The following is a 5,043-nucleotide window of genomic DNA, read 5'->3' on the forward strand; positions in this document are numbered from 1 at the left end:
GCACCATAACAGATCACCTCATGGTATGTATGAGAAAGAAGCAGGTGTTTTAGTGATGCCTTTCGCTCATGCAGGCTGAAGATCTGCAGCCAGCAGCCTGTGAAAAAACCTTATGTCAATGAGTAACTTGGTCGGACATTATTAGATTCTGTTAATTGACACCGGAGACAAACTCACTCGGTTCTCATGCTCAGACTATAGCCATGGCTGGCTAAGTGAAAGAGATCTGCTGTTCCCATTCCCATGCGCCAGACACACTTAAGCTTTAACTCGTTGCAGTCATTGCATAGAAGCGATGACCGATATCCCAGGGGTCTTCAATGTTTTCAGGCCAAGGACCCCTTACTTGAGAGAAAGATGAAGCAGGGACCCCCACAACCTTTTCATAGATTCCATATAGTTTCATTGTTTGACAGCGCAATCATCAGTGTATTTTGGATTCATGTCAATTTGTGTTTTCAGATATTTAACCACTTGAACCGTCAATACTTAATAAACTTCACCTTTCATTCTGTACTTAGTCTGCTCTTTTTCCTCTCTACACCAAAGCTCTTTGACAAAAATAGCCGATCTACAAGGCGTTGTAGATCAGCAATTTTTGGCTAAAGTTCTCAGAATATGGAGGAGTTTAAGTGGTTAATATAAAAAAAGTTTCTATCACTCAAAGATTTGGAGGACCCCCTGTAGTAACTCTGAGGACCCCCTGTTGAAGACCCCTGTCCTACTCACAGAGTGTCACGTCACCTTGGCATTAGAGGGCCAGATTTCATGGATTGATTGATTGATTTCGCTTTATTGAAATATGAATTCAAATGGACAAAAGCACAAAAAAGCCAGAAGGCTTTCTATTGTGGTCCTTTTGGGGAAGGGAGGCAGGGAGTGTACACGTGTTTTCTTCTCTCATGTCATTACGTCACCTTTACCGCTGTGCCCTACCTTGAAAACACAGCACACCTGCGCTGCCCTCGCCCCCCTCCTGTACCCGAGGGCACAGAGACCCTCGGCAGCATCAAACCCACTCTGCTCCCCCCATTAGTGAGATGAATGAGAGTATCTGACAGGAGCTGTCTAATTCCACTTCGGTGACTAATGGACTCAGCTGGCAGCTACATCTGCTAGCCATTGGAGAGTGCCAAGGCTGTTCACACACATTAGCGACTAGCTCACGGTTCCAGGCACTTGTTCAGGTAGTGACAGTCCGGCATAGGGCCATTGGCCAAACCCCGGGATGAATTGCCCAGCTCTAGTCTGGCTAATATGGGAAGTGAACCTTACCGCCCAAAATAGAACAAAATCAATGTGGCCGCGGAGCCTGTCGGTGCCATGTTGGAACAAATGCCAGAGGCATTGATTTTTCTGCCTGAATTATGTGCTATCGACCCACCTTAAAGTCCTCTAAATTGGAGCCCGTATTAACAGGAGAAAGAAAGAGTGAAGGAAATCCTATAGACTTCTTAGATAAATGACCCCAAGATTCAAGCCAACATCCCAATATTGTTTCATCCTTATTTTACTTGCTTTCTTTTCCTCCCTCCTCCTTTTTTTTTTTCTTTTGTCGGTGGGCCCATTCAGGTATAGGCCTCTCTCTGGACCCACACACAGGGACCTCATTCTGTTGAGTCAACTGCCAGAACGGTAGCTGGAATGTAGATGCTGCGGTGCTGATTGTTTCTGCACACTCAGGGATCGAATCTGTCAGTACGACTCTCCCCTCAGATTAGAAATAATCTGCCTCCGAGCAGGGGCGTCACAAGGGGTAGGAAAGTGGGACTGAGTTACCAGGGCCCAAGGTGGAGGGGCCCTAATAACTTTATCTATTGAAAAATAGCAGATATACAAGCTCACAGTGCCGCGCTGCGAGCTTGTAGATCTGCTATTTTTCAATAGTCAACATTCATGGGGGCCCGCAGTGAATCCTTGTACCCAGGGCCCCGAATTTGGTGTGACGCCCCTGCCTCCGAGCCACGATTAGTCACGGCATGGGAAGTCTACATGCTGCACACTGAGGCGATGACATCTCAACACTTCTCCATAACGCACTCACAGGCAGCACTGAGTGTCTGTCTACCCAGGAATCAATTAGCTCTGTGGAGATGAGAGTTGTCTGCATTGCACTGATTGCTGATGTTCAGAGAATCATTCTGTCCCATAGGAACTACTGTAGCCTTTCAAATTAAGATATTTTAGCGAGGTTAGTTCTCAGTGTACTTCAGAGAGTGTTATCGGTCACTTAGTTATCATTCGCACATTGCCATGTGATCGACTCAAGTTATTAGAGGCTTTGTTTAACCTTTGCCACTTATCGTAACTATCCTAACTAACAAGCAGGGGTAAAATACCTGCCCACCGCCTCTGGCTTGGCCGGCCACTCTTTAACAAACCCACGAGCTGTGTACCCTCGTGTTTCTACCCTCCAAACGCAACCCATTTTTACAAACGCAGCCCATCATGTCAGAGTCAGACTCATTTGCTGCAACCGACTGTGGAGAACATACTCAGCGATGACGACAGGCCTGAAATGACCGCTGTAACCCTGATCAGATTCATAGATCACACAATGCTGGCAGAGACGTGTAGAGAAAGTTAGGGAGGCAGGGGCTGAAAGTTCTAAAATAGCACAAAAATACAAGTTGTGAGCTTGGGAGATGGTCTGTTTTCGGTGTGTGATACCGCACCCAATCAAGTATAATCAGGTCTTTACTGGCGGTGCAGCATACAGTGTGGATTTAAGAGAGGGCAATTCTTTCAACATAAAATGCTGCGTTTAGGAGAGCTTGGAAAAGACTATTCTCTTGAATGCCACCCTCAGGTGTGGCATGAAAGGGGGCATTTTACATTTCTTTCACCATAGTAAAAACTGCCTTCCTTGGTATGGAGAGGGCACGTTTTACAGACAGGTTAAAGGGCAGGGGCTCGAGCCCCCTTTGATGTCTATGTGTGCACGTGCCAGAATGCTGGGTGGTACACAGTGTGGCTTCTGGTGCTACATCTCAAACCACGGAGCAGAGGCATTGTCGGTGCCATTGTGAGAGTGCGGTTAATATGCACCACACATCAGGAGGATCTATATCCCAACATACGTTGCATAGCAACTCCCCCGTTTCTCTTTCTGTACTATTCTGTTGAGACATGGTGAAAATACTGTACGTTCATGCCCATCTGTCCTGACACAGGGACCAGGGCCAACTGGATTTCTTCACAAAAGGCCTACGGACAAGTTGTCCATTTCCTTTTCTTCATAATTCCTTCTCATAATGCTTAATTCATACTCTGTTGCATGACAAAGCATAAAATCAGTCTTAAATGTTCCAGTGATTTATATCTGTGGTTCTCAAAGTGGGGTCTGGTGAGCCCCGTGAGGTCCTTGAGGGGGCTTCAAGGGATCCCCAGCCAAAGTTAATATAGCATCAAAATCACCAACTTGTATCATCGTATCAGTGATGTTACTAGGTTTTCAATGTAATGGGTCCCGGACCCACAGGTGGTCATTCAAATGGGTCCCAGAAAAGTTTTATGAGTCCTCAATACAATGTTTTCGAGCACTGTGAGCTTGTAGATCGGCTATTTTCAAAATGTTTGCCTATTTCTTATATTTATTTAACAATTTGGCTAATGTTTGAACTTAGAACTACTAAAACTGCTAAAACATGTGCCCCTAATGAATTTGGGCGCGCAAAATGGCTGTTTAAGACTTTCTACGTGGATTTTATTTGTGTTAACGTAGGGTAAAGTAGGATGCTTTCACCATGAACAATGGTGGTGTCTGTGGAATTTTAAAATGTTTTTCTTTTACCGCGACCCGGTAAATTATTTTAAACATGGACTCCAATGGAGGCGCATCCCCGGGACCACAGGACCATGACATGAATGAGTCCCTGGGCGACTTGAATGAGTTTTTGATGCGGGATGCGCACGTAATGACAGCACTGTCGTATATTATATACATCGGCTATTTGTATGGATCGGCTATTTGAAAACAGCCGATTTACGAGGCCATAACACAGCACATCACAATGCTTTGTGAGCTTGTACATCTGCTTTTTTCAATATAAATCTTGAAAAGAATTGAAATATTTTTAATATTTTGCAATTTATTATTAATTAAAAAGAAAAAAATTCAGATGGGGTCTGTGGCCAATTGCATATTAATTTGGAGGTCATGAAGAAGTTTGTGAACCACTGATGCTGTGACAAGTGACCAGACATAACTGCATGGCTGTTTATGCAACGGCCCATATTTATCTAAAGGCTGCATGACTCACTGTGTGGAACGACAATAATGCTGATCGGCTACTAGTCACAAGAATTGTCCTAGAGAAGGAAAGGGCAGGGTGGGCGTCATCCCAACAATGGAAAGCAAGTGAGAGAGAGAGAGAGAGTCTTCTGTTCGCCAACATTGCTGAAGAGACACTTTCCTGTCACCCAACTGCATTCAACCGCCAGTGGTGGAAAGTAACTATACTGTACAATTTTGAGTTTTTGTTTTTTACTTGAGTATTTCCAATTTTCAATACTTTTACTACATCCGAGAGGCAGATATTGTGCTTTTAGTCCACTACAATTATTTGAAAACTTTAATACTTTGTAGATTTGGATTATTACAAAACATACATTAACCACTTCAGCCCTATACTTTTTGGTTATTTGAAAGTAGCCGATCAGAACGCGATTCAGTGTTAAGTGTTGCAGGGCAGGGGGAAACCTTCTGGATACAGTAACAATACTAGATCTGTACACTGTTTATATGAAAGAGAAGTGTTGGTTATATACTACAGTATACAGTATATGATATGTACAACCACTTTGTCTTTTTCTTGCTATTTTTAGGAACATATACAGTACATCGTTGCTGTCTTATCGTGTTTTGAGCTTGTATATCGTCTATTTTCGAATTTGAATCCTGAACATTGAATGAACAAGTTTCCACCTCACAGCAACGATATTTAGGTTTATGAATCAATAAAAACACACCACTTAATAATCTAAATCACTTTATTAATTTAAGTTAGGTAGAGACACTAAACATCGGAACCACATTTGCTC

Source organism: Nannobrachium achirus (assembly GCF_963921795.1).
Source record: "Nannobrachium achirus genome assembly, chromosome: 21".
Classification (NCBI taxonomy): domain Eukaryota; kingdom Metazoa; phylum Chordata; class Actinopteri; order Myctophiformes; family Myctophidae; genus Nannobrachium; species Nannobrachium achirus.